Source organism: Triticum urartu, chromosome 2A (assembly GCF_056163025.1).
Source record: "Triticum urartu cultivar PI428250 chromosome 2A, HENAU_Tu73, whole genome shotgun sequence".
Classification (NCBI taxonomy): domain Eukaryota; kingdom Viridiplantae; phylum Streptophyta; class Magnoliopsida; order Poales; family Poaceae; genus Triticum; species Triticum urartu.
In genome coordinates this window covers 216,238,013-216,255,009 of record NC_141874.1, presented here as the reverse complement: position 1 = coordinate 216,255,009, position 16,997 = coordinate 216,238,013, and positions in this window count along the sequence as shown.

Here is a 16,997-nt window from a genome sequence, read left to right as displayed (position 1 = left end):
AGTGGGAGCTCGATGAAGATCTTGTTCGTTGTGTTGTTTCATTTCCAGTTGATCAGTAGTGGAGCCCAGTCGGGGCGATCGGGGAGCTAGCATTTGGGGTGGTCTTCTTTTATTTTGGTTCCGTAGTCGGACCTTGATTGTATTCTGGATGATGTAATGCTATATTTATGTATTGTGTGAAGTGGAGAATGTAAGACAACTATTTATCTCATTCTTATCCAGTACATGGGATGTGTAAATATTACCCCTCTTGCGACATGCCTACTATGCGGTTATGCCTCTAAGTCGTGCTGCGACACGTGGGAGATATAGCCGCATCGTGAGTGTGACAAGTTGGTAATCAGAGCCTTCCCCGACTTAGGACCCCCCTGCTTGATCGAATCGCTGGCGTTGTTGAGTCTAGAAAAATGTTTTGAGTCTTAGGATTATATATATCGAAGAGTAGGATTCTTTTTACTCCTCAGTCCCTTCGTCGCTCTGGTGAGGCATCCTGGCGTAGAGTTTTGACTCTTCTCTTCTCAAATTTCACTAGAATTTTTTTAGGATCACGCGGGTATCTTGGAATCGTTCTCATGGTTTTGTGACGAGGACATTGTTCTTGGTGCCTCCTGACATTTAGGGGTTGTGGCAGTGTCCCGGGGAGTTGAGCTCCAAGGTGTTGTCGTCACAATTTTATCGTTGCAGTTCTGGAATACCTGAGTTTCACCGACATCAAAAATCTCCTTTATGCAGTTGTTGGTGAGATAACCTCGACGCCACCCAGTACTGGGGCGGGAGTTCGGGAGTATTGCCATAACTCGTAGAACGGATGCTTTTCGAAGGTTTCTTGGTTATGTGTTGAAGGATGGATATAGCTGGATGTAGGATTTGCTAGTTTTGGGTGACATATTATGCTTCCCCTGTATCCCCAACACCTGATTGCATAACCAGAAAGTTTCGGGAGTTTATAAGTGGGAATTCAAATAGCTCCTAGGATATCTTTCCGATAGATGCATGATATGAGATTGGGGCTCGACGTCTAGTGGTCCGCCTATCCACGGTTGGTTTTACAGTGGTCTCATTGTGTCTTAAAGAGTCCTTGGCTATGCTTACTCGGGGATGCTTCGTATGTCATGTGCACTGCCTTGTACATGATGGTGCTGTACGATCGAGCCCGTGTGGGCCCCACCACGAAAACTTCAGATGAAATCTCTATCATATGTTTGTTTCCGGCTTATTTCCTAAGTCAATCCTTTGTTTTGTTTTCAGTTCTGGTATTCGAGTTGCTTCGAAGTCAAATGTTGTTTCCATACCTTTCCTAAGTGGTGTTCTCCTATTTCTATGGGAGTGCTAATCCTTTTTATCATCGAGATGGTCATGCAAATTCTTTTTCAACCGGTGTGTTTCTCTTCAAGTGGATCCGATAATTTCAACATTCGCAAGATCAATTATCAGTTCTTCTCAACGTTATTTGTTTCATCCGTCCCAAGTTGCCTTTGTTTTTCCCGCCCTCCCACCCTTTTTTCTTTAAGGACTCGATTTTCTTAATCAATTACCCATCTTATTGATGGGAAGTCTCTCCATTCTTTTCCGTCAATGTTCTTATCCGGTGATTCTCAGGAAGATACTAACGGAGCCTCAAGTTATCATTCTTCGTTCCCTTTTCTTTTCTAGTGGATTCAATTCAAGCTTCGGTGTTAAGCATATTCCTTTCATTTGTCCAATGCTTTTCTCAGGCCGGTGCAACCCTGAATCATTCACCTCTTACTATTCAATTGTTCCGGAGTGCTGAAGATATCTCAGAACATTCAAGCGTCCATTCTCAATTCGCTCAAGTTCTTTTGAGGATGTTATCTCTTTCAAGCCATCTAAATCAACCGGTGCGATATGCCTTTCAAGTAATCGTTCGAAGGTGTTCCTTTCGAGTGGGCCCTAACCCACAGGTATTTTCCCAGGATCTTACCTGACTCTTCTAATTATTCCAGAGCTATCCTCAAATTCCTTTCGAGGTTTGATGTAAGAATGATTTATCATCAGTGATATGTCTTTCTCCAACATCTTTCAAATTCTTTCATCGTTGGCTCAACCTCTTCGCTTTTGATTCTCCCAGAGTGTCTAAACAATTCATGATGGTTTTTCTCGTCATCATTCTCGAATTGTGAAGACCAAAGAAGATTTTCTCTTAAATCTTGCTCCATTCTCTTCAAGATTCGTGATTCTAGCTTGTTGCCATCCTCTCATAATTGTTTTCGATTGTGAGAATTCTTTTCACCCATCCGGAGCATTTCATGAGTTGTTTCCATTTCTTTCCTCCGAAGGCCATCTTTTCAAATATTATTCATTCCAGCTTCCATCTCTCATTCTTCAAATCTTACCGGTGCATCGCTCAAGTATTCTATAGTCAGTTCGTGATCTTTTCGTTCACGTGTATCAAAATCCCAGCAAGTATCTTCATTCGTTTTCAAATTCTTCCTGGTGGTTCTTTATCTTTTCTTTGTTCATTTACAATTCTTATGGTGGTTCGTTCAAGATTTCTCTTCCTTCGTTTATCATATCAATTTATTCGTTGTTTCAATCCTACCGGTGGTTCGTTGAAGACCTTCTCAAGATTACGCTATATCTCTCCTGAACCCTTTCTATGAGAATAAGTAGTATGCAAAATCCGTTGCTTTTTATCAATTTAAATTGGTGAAGGATAAGCATAATTTAATTCTTATTCTTGTTTCATCGAGTAAATTCAATTCCTTATTCCGGAGGTTCATCAAGTTCTCGGTTTTCAATTGTTTCGTCTTTTCTTTCCCGGAGTTCCAAGCGCTCTCAATTCTATCATCACGAAGATCCATCTAAATCATTACAAGGATTCACCTTGTGTTTCCAACTTCTCTTTCCTCTCGTTTGATCATTCTTTTATTACCGGAGTTCTTCATGGAGGCTCTACATGTTGGTTCATCAAGGACGTAATTCCTTCTCGAAGTGTTCATCGAGATTCTTTTCAGAGGAGTTCAAGTATTCTTCATCATGCATTCCAAAGTGCAATTCTTTAAAATTTATCTTTTGAGATGGTGTTATGTCATTTTTGACAATTTTCCTTCATGTTTCATGATTCAAAAGTTGTTAGGAATGAGATAGTTAAACACATCAATTTCTTCGAGCATGAGCTCTTCTCAATCCATCAATCTCTGCATTGGAGTTTTAGTGGGTTATATTTCACCTAAAGCTTTCCCTAAGGATTGTTGCTATTTATGGTGCTTATAAATGACTCAAGTTCTTCATTTATCCTCCCGGTGTAATAAGTTTGTCGTCTCCTTGGGGATATCAATCCAATCTTTTGTTTATGTAGTGGCAGAATTTCACCTCATAGTTTTGAGATGGTCCCCATAAGCCCACTACAAGCTTGTTCTTTTCGTTGTTGGTTTTCCAACAACTCCGTTATAACCTTCTTGGAAGGGTGCTCTCCAAGCTCTTTTGTGGCAGAAGTTGGCATTTTCTTCTCCATACAGTTATTCCAATGATCTATCTTCCATTCTTCTAGAGGCTTTGTGATGTTGCTCTCTTCACTCATCATCTCGAATAGTGAGGACCGTGTTCTTTTCGTGCTTATCCATTCAACCGGAGTGTCGTGTCCTCCATTCAAGTTCTCTCATCTTATCAAGTTTACCTCCCTTCTCAACCAGAGTGCTGTCTGAAATCTTTCTTACCCATTGTGCCATTCTTTCAATAGTTCCGGAGGCGGTGTGTTGTTGATCTCATCAAGTATCCTCTCATCTTGTTAATTCATGTTCAATTCCTTCCATTTACCGTCGGAGTGCTTTCCAAATTATATCATTCTTATTCCTTCTCTATCTTGTCTCAACCGGAGTGTTGTCATAATTGATCCTTATCGTTCCTTGTACATCTCGTTTCAACCGGAGTGTTTGCATGTACTTCTTATCCATTGCACCCTTTTCTTATGTCTTTCAACCTACAAGGTTCTAGTAATGTTCCTTGTTCCTCTTTTCTAACGGAGTGTTTTCAACTTTGTTCATCTTTGTTGTATTCTTTCTTTCAATTTGTTCAACCTCTCAAGGTTCGTGATTGCACTTGTTTGTCAAAGAAGCAACTTAGTTTTACCTCTTATCTTCCTCTTCCTTTTCCCTCCGGTGCCATCCTAGATCTCGGGACGAGATCCTCTCGTAGTGGTGGAGTGTTGTGCTGCCCCGAGACCGATGCTTCAGTTGCCCTTCCTTTTATTTTATTTGTTGATGTGTTTTTTATGTTTGTTGCATTGTCATAATTATTTTAGCATATTTCATTCCTATATGTCTATGCCATGATCATGTCGAATGCCTTTGTCATATTTTGCATTGCATCATGATCATCTTGCTTGTTGTTGCATGTGCATTTTATTTGTGTATGTCTTGGTGTGATCTCTTTCTTTTCATCTCCATTACTGTTGGCATCTTCACCCTTCAAGTTAGTCCATCTCCAAGCAAACCCCATCTCCTTCTTCCTTTCTTCTAAATTCTAGCCATTTACCCGAGTGACATTTTTCCTGCCTCAAATAATGTTCACTCTTTCCCTCTAAATCCAACACGTTTCATTTAACCTTTCTGTCAAGTTTCAGCTCTTTTGAAGATGATTTGGTTCGGTTCAAAAATGACTCAAGTTTGAAGTTAATTCAAACTTGTTTTATTTTTTCTTCCTCTAAAAAATGTCCAAACCAATTTCATCAAATAGGGCATGAATTCAGGGTCATGAGGATATTTTTATATTTCTCATACACCTCTCCTTTTCCCCTGTGCTTTTCTCTTTATTTTCTGCTTGAAGAAAATTAGAGAAAAAGGGCAGCAGCAGCTCAGAGCAGCAGAGAGCAGGCCCAGCAGCATGCAGCCTTCTAAGGCCTAGCCGACGCCCTCCACACTGGGCCTCCCGCACCGTCCCACCTTAACCCCACAAACCCTAGCGAGCATCTCTCCTCTCTCCCTCATCTCCACCTCACGCCGCCAGGAGTAGCGCTCGATCCCCATCTCCATTCGCTCAAACCCCCTCCTCCATCTCGTCTTCAACGCCAGCCTGCCAGTGCCGCCGCCCTCCTTCCTTGCGCCCGCGCCTCCTTCTTCCTCAGTTCGGGCGCACGCCAACGCCGCCGGCCTTCACCTCGCCCCTGCCGCCTCCGGTGCCGTGCTGGCGAGCGCCATGGCCGGAGTTGCTCCTTTTGCCAGCGCCACCGCCGAAGCTCGAGTCCACCGCCGTCGTGCCTCTAGCCCCGCCTCGGTTCCGACGGGATTTGGACAGGAGCATGCTCCGCCGCCCGTTCTTGGCCTCCCTCGCGTCCAAATCGCCGCATGCTTCTCGCGCCAGCCGCCGACTTCCTCTACAGCCGCCCGCTGCTCCCGCACCAACGCCGTCCCCACCTGCCTGCGCCCAAGTCCCCGCGTCGCCGTCCAGGACCCGGCTGTCCTCCCCTTCTTCTGCTGCGCGAGGAGGACGACGTATCCAGCAAGCGCCCGCTTCCCTCGCCTGCGTCGACCTCCCCTGTTCTTCCGCGCCAAGTTGTTACCTGGTGCACCTGCGATGTGTTGTCGTGGACACACCCAATACGTGTTTCAGAACCAAGCGCCAAGTACCGTGAGTCCGAAGATATTGGATGCACCAAGTCCCTCGATGACAAGTTTCTTCTCCGAACGTGTACGACTACAGCCGGTGTGCATTTTTGTCAAGTCCGACTACGACAAATGACTACACGATGAGACGCCAAGTACCACTACACCCAGAGACCTCGAACCCATCAAGTCCGACAACGATTGTGTACAACTACCGACGCCGTGCATGTTGCCAAGTACCCTCTCCGGATCGTCATGTTCAACTACCGATGACATATACCACTACCATCGCCGAGATCGCGAGAACCTCTACTTCCCCTTCAAAACGTGTACCACTAGCACCGCCCGAACGTCTATAGAACATGTACCATCGACCCTCGAAGACCCGTGGACGTCAAGTTCCTTGTGTTGACCCCGAACACCTACGGAGTGTGAACTTCTTCGTCACGAGAATGCCTACTTCCCTCTACGGACTTGATCCGTTCTGATAATGCACGCTTCAAAGGTATAACCGCCGAGGTGACCTTTCGAGAACGTATGTTTGCGATGGATGAGATTCTCGTGTTTGCACCGTGTTAGAATTTATCGCTTGCACGGCCCTCCTCGTTTACCATGCCGTTGACCCGTGGGAACCCGGTATCTAGGAGCACCCCACCATCCTTGCATGACACACTCACACCTACTTCCTTTTGCACCGGTATCTCCATGAGCTACCAGAACCGATATGATGCGTGCCATCATTTTCGGATTTGTTGTCGTGGCACCCCTTTCGTTTCCGCCACGATGACAAATGCTTCATAACATGCGCATGTCAATATTTTCATATTATTGCATAAAACTTACATGTCATCCGCATCATGATAACACCATTTAAAATGGTTAAAATTGTTGTTTGCTTCAATTACTAAATGGATATGGGGTTTTACCGGAATTGTTGTTGTTGTTGTTTCCGGCCTCATTTAAAATGCCTAACTATGTTTTCTACTCATGTTTCACCTCTTGCCATGTTTAACAACATTTAATATTGTTGGGAACATAAATGAGAGTGAACTACATAATTGATGTGGTGTTCCGTCAATATGCAACTCGTTGCATATTGAGCTCCACTTAAGTTGTAGTATTTGTTTGTGCACCTCGCCATGCCATGCCTCATTAAACCGGACATGCATCATACTTGTTTGCACATCGTGCCATGCTTATGTGATGATTGTTTACTATGTTGCTTGCTTCTTTCCGGGTTGCCTCTCTCATTATCTTCGTTTCCGTTCTGGAGTTGTGATGATCCGTTCGACTACGTCCGTTTGTCTCCTTCATGGACTCGTTCTTCTTCCTTGCGGGATATCAGGCAAGATGACCATACCCTCGAAATTACTTCTATCTTTGGTTGCTATTTTCTTGTTCTATTGCTATACCGCGATACCTACCACTTGCTATATCATGCCTCTCATATTGCCATGTCAAGCCTCTAACCCATCTTTCCTAGCAAACCGTTGTTTGGCTATGTTACCTCTTTGCTCAGCCCCTCTTATAATGTTGTTAGTTGCAGGTGAAGATGAAGTTTGTTCCATGTTGGAACATGGATTTTTGTTGGGATATCACAATATACCTTGTTTACTTTAATGCACCTATATACTTGGTAAAGGGTGGAAGGCTCGGTCTTATGCCTGGTGTTTTGTTCCACTCTTGCCGCCCTAGTTTCCGTCATACTGGTGTTATGTTCCTTCATTTTGCGTTCCTTACGTGGTTGGGTTATAATGGGAACCCCTTGACAGTTCGCCTTGAATAAAACTCCTCCAGCAAGGCCCACCCTTGGTTTTACATTTGCACTAACAACCTATCACCTTCCCTTGGGTTCTGCAGACTCAAGGGTCATCTTTATTTTAACCCCCCCGGGCCAGTGCTTCTCTAAGTGTTGGTCCAACCTGAGCGATGTCCGGCGCCCCCTGGGCAACCAGGGTCTATGCCAACCCGACGTCTTGCTCATCCGGTGTGCCCTGAGAACGAGATATGTGCAGCTCCTATCGGGATTTGTCGGCACATTCGGGCGGCTTTGCTGGTCTTGTTTTACCATTGTCAAAATGTCTTGTAACTGGGATTCTGACTCTGATTGGGTGGTCCCGGGAGAAGGAATATCCTTCGTTGACCGTGAGAGCTTGTGATGGGCTAGGTTGGGACACCCCTGCAGGGTTTTGAACTTTCGAAAGCCGTGCCCGCGGTCATGGGCAGATGGGAATTTGTTAATATCCGGTTGTAGAGAACTTGACACTTAACTTAATTAAAATGCATTAACCGCGTGTGTAGCCGTGATGGTCTCTTTCCAGCGGAGTCCGGGAAGCGAACACGGTCTTTTGTTATGATTGAACGTAAGAAGTTTCAGGATCACTTCTTGATCACTTTTAGTTTCTCGACCGTGCTTTGCTTCTCTTCTCGCTCTCATTTGCGTAAGTTAGCCACCATACATGCTAGTGCTTGCTGCAGATCCACCTCACTACCTTTTCCTACCCATAAGCTTAAATAGTCTTGATCACGAGGGTGTGATATTGCTGAGTCCCATGACTCACAGATTACTTCCAAAACCAGTTCTAGGTGTGGACGACACCAGTGCAGGTGACGCAACCGAGCTCAAGTGGGAGCTCCATGAAGATCTTGTTCGTTGTTTTGTTTCGTTTCCAGTTGATCACTAGTGGAGCCTAGTTGGGGTGATCGGGGATCTAGCATTTGGGGTGGTCTTCTTTTATTTTGGTTCCGTAGTCGGACCTCGATTGTATTCTGGATGATGTAATGCTATATTTAGGTATTGTGTCTAGTGGCGATTGTAAGCCAACTATTTATCTCATTCTTATCCAGTACATGGGATGTGTAAAGATTACCCCTCTTGTGACATGCCTACTATGAAGTTATGCCTCTAAGTCATGCTCCGACACGTGGGTGTTGCATCTACTCTCTTGTAATGGATCGAGTTTTCCCTCTAAAGTTATCTTAACGGATTGAGTCTTCAAGGATTTGAGAACACTTGTTGTATGTCTTGCGTGGGATAACCGTGGTGACAATGGGTTATTCTATTGATCCACTTGATGTATGTTTTGGTGATCAATTTGCGGGTTCCGCCCATGAACCTATGCATAGGGGTTGGCACACATTTTCGTCTTGACTCTACGGTAGAAACTTTGGGGCACTCTTTGAGGTCCTATGTGTTGGATGAATAGATGAATCTGAGATTGTGTGATGCATATCGTATAATCATACCCATGGATACTTGAGGTGACATTGGAGTATCTGGGTGACATTAGGGTTTTGGTTGATTTGTGTCTTAAGGTGTTATTCTAGTACGAACTCTAGGGTTGTTTGTGACACTTATAGGAATAGCCCAACGGATTGATTGGAAAGAATAACTTTGAGGTGGTTTCGTACCCTACCATAATCTCTTCGTTCATTCTCCGCTATTAGTGACTTTGGAGTGACTCTTTGTTGCATGTTGAGGGATAGTTATGTGATCCAATTATGTTATTATTGTTGAGGGAACTTGCACTAGTGAAAGTATGAACCCTAGGCCTTATTTCCACGCATTGCAATACCGTTTACGCTCACTTTTATCATTAGTTACCTTGCTGTTTTTATAATTTCAGATTACAAAACCTTTATCTACCATCCATATACTACTTGTATCACCATCTCTTCGCCGAACTAGTGCACCTATACAATTTACCATTGTATTGGGTGTGTTGGGGACACAAGAGACTCTTTGTTATTTGGTTGCAGGGTTGCTTGAGAGAGACCATCTTCATCCTATGCCTCCTACGGATTGATAAACCTTAGGTCATCCACTTGAGGGAAATTTGCTACTGTCCTACAAACCTCTGCACTTGGAGGCCCAACAATGTCTACAAGAAGAAGGTTGTGTAGTAGACATCAGCTATTGAGCTTGGACCTCACGGGCTCAAATATACACCTCGCATATCAATCAAATCTCAAGCACTCGTGGACTTCATCAATGATTGGACAGAATTGCAGGCACCAGAGGAAAAGCCAGATGACACTTATTGGACTATTCACTTTGATGGGTCCAGGCAATTGGAGGGCTCGGGGGCTGGAGTTATATTAACTTCCCCACGAGGTGACAAGTTTTGTTATGTTCTCCGCTTAATGTTCCCTTATACTAACAATGCAGCTGAATATGAGGCCTTACTCCACGGTCTGCGGATGGCTAAGGAGATGAACTTAAGCCGGGTTAAGTGCTTCGGTGACTCGGACCTGGTGGCTCAGCTGGTATCTGGCACTTGGGATTCTAAGGATCCACTCATGGCTGCATATCGACGGGAGGTGGACATAGTGGCTGGTCATTTCAAAGGTTATCAAGTTGACTATATAGACAGGTGAAAGAATGAAGCGGCGGACGCTTTAAGTCGCGTAGGCTCTCAGCGTAAACCGATGCCACCTAATGTCTTCCTCGACGTACTTCATAATCCATCGGTCAAGATACCAACAGAGGAGGAGTTGGCTATTCCTGACCCGGAGGCCCAGTTGGTGGCGGCTCTGCATGTTATACCGGATTGGACAGTCCTGTACCTGGCTTACATGAACCGGGGCGAGTTACCGGAGGATGAAACCTTGGCCCGACAGATAATCTGGCGATCCAAGTCAATGACCATTATCAATGGGGAGTTACATCGTTACAGCGTCACAGGAGCAACTCAACGTTGTGTGTCTCCTCAAGAGGGTTGTGAGATTTTGCGAGAAATCCACGAAGGAGATTGTGGTCACCACGCCGGTTCAAAATCCTTGGTGGCTAAGGCTTTTCGTCACGGCTTCTATTGGTTCACGGCTCATGATGATGCTAAGGATTTAGTAAAGAGGTGTGACGGTTGTCAGAAATTTGCACGCCGTGCTCATGTTCCGGCTCAGGAGTTGAGAATGTTTCCAATCACTTGGCCGTTTGCATCTTGGGGGCTCGATATGGTTGGACCCTTTAAGAGATCCAAGGACAAAAAGACCCACCTATTAGTGGCGGTTGACAAGTTTACCAAGTGGGTAGAGGCAGAGCGAGTCAGTAAGTGTGATGCAGCCACGGTAGTTCAATTCATCAAAAAGGTGATATTCCGGTTTGGTTTTCCACACAGCATTATCTGATAATGGTACTAATCTGTCCAAAGGTGCTATGGAGGAATTTTGTCAACGTGAGCACATCCGGCTTGATGTAGCGTCAATGGCTCACCCCCAGTCTAATGGTCAAGCAGAGAGGGCAAATCAAGAAATTTTGAGAGGTATCAAACCCCGGCTTATGGTTCCTTTAAAGCGGACACCGGGTTGTTGGGTGGAAGAGTTACCTTATGTGTTATGGAGTATCAACACCACACCAAACAGATCGACGGGTTACACGCCATTCTTCATGGTTTATGGAGCATAGGCGGTTCTTCCTAGTGACATCCGTCATGACTCGCCCCGGGTGGCGGCTTACGTTGAAGCTGAGAATGAGAAAGCACGCCAGGACTCACTGGACCTGTTAGATGAGGAGCATGATTTAGCAGCAGCACGTTCGGCGATTTATCAACAAGATCTCCAACATTATCACAGCCGTCGGGTTAAGACCAGAACTTTTTCAAGAGGGCGATCTGGTGCTCCGGCTCATCCAGGATCAAACTGATATGCACAAGTTATCCCCACCTTGGGAAGGACCTTTTGTGGTCAGCAAAAATATGCACAATGGATCATGCTACCTTATCGATGTTCGAGAGCACGAAGACTCACGGAACTCAGAGGAGGAGACCAAGCGGCCGTGGAATATAGCTCTTCTGCGGCCTTACTATACTTGAGCCACAGGCTCTTCTTATGTACATACTTATGACAATGTATATATTATATAATAAACCGGAGCCTCAGCTAAAGCGGGGTCTTTGTTCTTTTTTACATCATGTGTGGTTCCATGGGGGCTTCTACTTACAAAGTGGAGTTATATTAACCCGGCCTATAAATCCATACAGATATAAAGGAAATCACTAGGGGGCTTGGTCGTATTCGAACCATAGCTACACCTCTTGATCGACTTAAGACCAAAAAGGGAAATCACTAGGGGGCTTGGTTGTATTTACACCATAGCTACACCTTTTGATAGGCTTAAAGCCAAAAGGAAATTATGTAGAACCAAAGAGAGTCTGTTGCATAAAGCACAACTCAAACATAGGTAACCACTGAACATAGCTCAAATATTACTTGGGGGCTCCTTGCTTCTCAAAGAACAACGAGCTTGCACCCTTGTAATAGGCTATCAAGCCAGGCTTGGAAGCCAGGTGTATTCACCTAAAACCCTGGGTTATCCTGCCTCTTTAAGTAAGCCACTCCATCCAGGTAAACCTAGTATGACCCATCGAATGTTTGTCAAGTCAATCTCATAGACCCTGAACTTGTCAAAGTTAAAACGGTGATTGGTTAAAGATTGAGGTCCATCTTGAAAGGCTTTGAAAAATGGTTTAACTCAGTGGCCTGGCAGCCCATGAAAAGCCTCGATTTAGGGCCTGACAGCCCATGAAAAGCCTTGCATATTTATTTTGTATTTATTGTTTTAAAATCTTTTGATAAGAGATTTATGAATATTTTCTGATAAACCGGCGTTTATTACAACCCGGTGTGGCTTTCAACGCTCAGTTGTTAGTACATCATCAGTTCTAAACCGGCAGTAAGTTGCTCTGGTCTGGTTTTGACTAGATGTCACCAGCGTTATATGAACAAACCGGTGGTTATCGTAACCTGGTATGGTTTTTCTATGAACCGGCAAGAGGGAAAGGAGTTATCAATACTCCAGATTGGTGTTTTCACCCTTACTATACCAACAGTTGGTCAGCCAACGAGATATATCACAAGTATCATCTATTTTATATCTGGTTATTACAATCTTGGTTATCCATCCAAGTTATGTATATTTTTTTCTGGGCATCATTACCCGTCCAGTGGTAAGCCACTAGGACACTTTCAAGTTCTTATATGCAGGAACAAGTTAAATAAAAGCCATAATGGACTATCCATATAATAGGTCCCCAAGGCATGGCAAGTTCTCAATATCAAGCGAAACAAACATGCTCGATGGCATGATAGATAAAGTGTTCACGCTATCCTATTACAAGGCACTTTAAACAACCCAAATTGAATAATTGTTTTAATAGGAGTGGCAGACTGCAACTGATAAACCGGCCTCCGGTTTATGATTCCTCAGCTGGACGGCTTGAAGATTGAGGGTCATCTTGAGCGGTCGCATTCTCCTCATCCCTACCCAGCCGCTGGAAATCAGTCGTTGACCAATTGATTCCAGTTAAGGCTTGAAAAACGGTTTCTTCATGAATAAAGTTAGAAGGGTCAATGTCAGGAGCGTAAGTGTGCTTATGGATTGGCGGCACAAGATCTTCTACGTTATGAATCAGCGCGGGCTATCTTTTCCCCTCAACATCGTAAACCGGTTGATAATGAGATAGATCTGTGTCATCCGCCAATTTGCTCGCTATAGGCCGCATTTCCTTTGTCAGCCTTCAGAGATCATCGTTGTTGAAATTTGTGCCATCTTCCTTCACGCTAGGGTAGCTGTAACGCCCCGAGACCGTTGTGTCAGGTGTCTTCCTGTTATTCGCTGTCGTTGCCATGTCATTTTCTTGCGTGTTGCATCTTATCATGTCATCATGTGCATTGCCTCATCATGTTTTAAAACTTGCATTCGTCCGGGTTCTCCGAGTTCTCTCTGTTGTCCGTTCTGAGCCCAACCACACTTGCATGCGCCCGTGGCATGTCTGAAATAGTATTTTATAAGTGGACGGAAAATGTTCTCGGAATGGGATGAGAGTTGACGTGTGGTCTTATTTTAGTGTAGCTAGACCACCTGTCAAGTTTCATCGCATTCGGAGTTCGTTTGACAGCCCAACCGTTAAACTATAGCGGCAATATAGTCGGTCAAATCGTCGGACGTTTTCGGTCTCCGGAAACAGTCGCAGGGCCTCCCTCTCTTCTCTTCTCTCAGCTCGAGACCGTCTACACAGCTCACTACCTACCGCCAGGCCTAACCTAGGCTCTCTCGTCAGTCCGCTATCAACCACCAGGCCCCAAAACCCTCTCTGCACAGTGCATCGAACCTCTCGCGCGCGTCCGAAAATTGTCCCGAACCTGACCCGGACCGTCATTACCGCTGGGTCCGGAACATCCCCAAACATCTACAAAATATCATCATTTTATTTATTGGACTCCCTAGACTATTTATTCCCGTCCGTGTGTTTTCGATCGGAAGGTCCAAACTCTCTCCTTTCCCTATATAAATAGTCCACCCACATGCCTATTTGGACAAACCCTAGACCAACTCCCTAAAATCCCTCCACCCCGCCGCCAGACCAGATCCACCTTGGGATCCTCCCGCCGCCAGCTCGCACCCACCATGCATCCAATCCTGCAGCCTCCACCATCCCTGGCCGTCAGATCATTGATCCAACAGCCACTCTTGCGCCCCAGTTTTCCCCAACGCCCGTGCCCCGTAGCTGGCTCCGATCCAGATCGAGGCGAGCTCGTCCCCGAGCCCCATGGAGCCGCCGTTCCCGTCTGCCGCCGGCGACCGAACCTTCAGTTAGAGAGATGAGCACTCCTCATTTTCCTTTCCATTCCTTCCCCTGTTTCTTCTCTCCGCTGAGCACTCCCTCTGTCTTGGGTCGTCAACAGGAGGAGCCCCGCAGCCAGCGACCACATCTGTGCCGTTCCCATCATCGAGACCCCGCCGCCGCCAAGTTCCTTGCCGGGAGCGGCGGCGCCCGGATCTGGCTGTCTCCGCACCATCCGCACCCCGGTCTCGCCATGGACGCGCCTCCCTGCGGCCGGAGCCCCATGACCCTGCACCGAGTCCCTCGCCGTCACCTCTGCTTCTTGCGGAGCCTCCATGGATGCCAAGTCGCCGGCCTCCTCCGCGACCTTGCGTTCCTGGCCGGATCCCGCCGGTTGGGCCTCGTCCCCGGCCACTGGCAGCCTCGTCGGAGCCCACCTGCGCCGTTCGCATGTCCCTGCGTAGCCGTTGCTCCAAACCTATCGCTGCTCTGCTTCCGCATCTGCTCCTGCTTCCTGTCGAACAAAAGGACACGCCCGCAACCGCTGCCTCGCTCGCCTGTTTGACCCCGTCCCAGTGTGGATCGGTCAACTCCATCCCCTGGGCCGACCCATCTCTTCCTCACTCGGCCCAGCCCGAGCTGACCGCTGGGTGAGGAGCCCCTCTAGCCCCTCTGCTCTGTTGGGCCAGCCTCCAATTTCGACCTGATGTATTTTTTTCCCTGTTCTGCGATTTTGTTCTTTATTCCAGAGACAGCAGTTTTGCAGGAAACCCCCTAGACAACATGCATATAATAACTCACAATTGGTGCATCGTATTAAAATGAATTATATAGGGAAAATGCTTAGAATTATGTGTAGGTTAATTATATCCAACTTTCATGCATGTTTGGAATGTTTAAAATGGCTGTTTGTTTAAATTTGCCCAATGACATGTTAAAATAGTTTATTTCATAACTTAATAACCGTAGCTCGGTTTTAAATAATCTTTATATGTAAATGGGGTAGAAAAATGCCTAGTTTAACATGGTGGCCTTACTTTGCATGTTCAACAACTCTAAAATATGGTTTAGGGCAGAACAGTACCAAACCTAATATATGCATATGGGGATTTACCGGAATTGTTGTTCGTTGCTGCCGGCCTCATTTAAACTTGCCTAGTTAGGTAGTTCTATTATGCTTCACCCTCTTGCCATGTTAATCAATATTTAATCTTGTTGGGTACATAAACGAGAGAGAACTAAATAAGTCATGTGGTGGTTTCTTCAATATGCAACTCCGTTGCATATTGAGCTCCATTTAATTTGTAGGATTGTTTGTGCATCTTGCCATGCCATGTATCATTATACCGGACATGCATCATACTTGGTTGTGCATCATGCCATGTCCATGTGATGATTGTTTACTATGTTGTTTGCTTTCTTTCCGGTGTACTTCTTCATTCCGGTAACGTCGCGTTTGTGAGGATCCGTTCGACTACGTCCGTTTGTCTTCTTCATGGACTCGTTCTTCTTCCTTGCTGGATTTCAGGCAAGATGACCATACCCTCGAAATCACTTCTATCTTTGCTTGCTAGTTGCTCGCTCTTTTGCTATGCCTATGCTGCGATACCTACCACTTGCTTATTATGCCTCCCATATTGTTAAGCCAAGCCTCTAACCCACCTTGTCCTAGCAAACCGTTGTTTGGCTATGTTACCGCTTTGCTCAGCCCCTCTTATAGCGTTGTTAGTTGCAGGTGAATATTGGAGCTTGTTCCATGTTGGAACATGGATATTTTGTTGGGATATCACAATATCTCTTATTTAATTAATGCATCTATATACTTGGTAAAGGGCGGAAGGCTCGGCCTTATGCCTGGTGTTTTGTTCCACTCTTGCCACCCTAGTTTCCTTCATATCGGTGTTATGTTCCCGGATTTTGCGTTCCTTACGCGGTTGGGTTATAATGGGAACCCCTTGACAGTTCGCCTTGAATAAAACTCCTCCAGCAAGGCCCAAGCTTGGTTTTACCATTCGCCACCTAGCCTTTTTCCCTTGGGAGTCGCGCATCCCGAGGGTCATCTTTATTTTAACCCACCCCCCGGGCCAATGCTTGTCTAAGTGTTGGTCCGAACTAGAGTCCTTTGCAGCGCCACCTCGGGGAAACTTGAGGGCTGGTTTTAGTTGTACGGAGCGCTCATCCGGTGTTGCCCTGAGAACGAGATATGTGCAGCTCCTATCAGGATGTCGGCGCATCAGGCGGTCTTGCTGGTCTTGTTTTACCTGTCGAAATGTCTTATAACCGGGATTTCGAGCCTGATCAGGTCTTCCCGCTAGAAGGAATATCCTTCGTTGACCGTGAGAGCTTGTGATGGGCTAAGTTGGGACACCCCTGCAGGGATTTGAACTTTCGAAAGCCATGCCCGCGGTTATGGGAAGATGTGAATTTGTTAATGTCCGGTTGTAGAAAACCTGAAGTTGACCTTAATTAAAATACATCAACCGCGTGTGTAACCGTGATGGTCTCTTCTCGGCGGAGTCCGGGAAGTGAACACGGTGTTGGAGTAATGCTTGACGTAGGTTGTTCTAGGATCACTTCTTGATCATAGTTGTTCGACCGTGCTTTTGCCTTCTCTTCTCGCTCTCTTTTTCGAATATGTTAGCCACCATATATGCTAGTCGCATGCTGCAGCTCCACCTCATACCTTTAACCTTTCCTATAAGCTTAAATAGTCTTGATCGCGAGGGTGCGAGATTGCTGAGTCCCCGTGAGTCACAGATACTTCCAAAACCAGCTTGCAGGTGCCGTTGAACCGTGCAGATGACGCAACCGAGCTCACGGAGGAGCTCGCTGAAGACCTTGTCCTTTGTCTTGTTTCGTTTCTAGTTGATCAGTA